Source organism: Penaeus monodon, chromosome 23 (assembly GCF_015228065.2).
Source record: "Penaeus monodon isolate SGIC_2016 chromosome 23, NSTDA_Pmon_1, whole genome shotgun sequence".
NCBI classification, from domain to species: Eukaryota; Metazoa; Arthropoda; class Malacostraca; order Decapoda; family Penaeidae; genus Penaeus; species Penaeus monodon.
This window is the reverse complement of record NC_051408.1, coordinates 36,832,811-36,833,075: the sequence shown is the minus strand read 5'-3', so window position 1 is coordinate 36,833,075 and position 265 is coordinate 36,832,811.

Below are 265 nucleotides of genomic sequence, written 5' to 3'. Positions count from 1 at the left end.
CCGCTAATCAAAGACGACTACTAATGAAAAACACACATAAAAATGAGATAGAAATGTAGACAGATAGATATACAATGCAATGCAGACGGGTTTAAGCAAACACATTTCTTAGTGAGATTCGATGAATTATGAAAATACATAGATAAATCAATGATCGTCCACATACACCTTTGACTGTTTGAAATTAACATAGTGATTTTATTGAAGGCATCTTTTTGTAGTTTTTCTTTCTCTAAATACGGATACAACATTTAACCGAAACAGA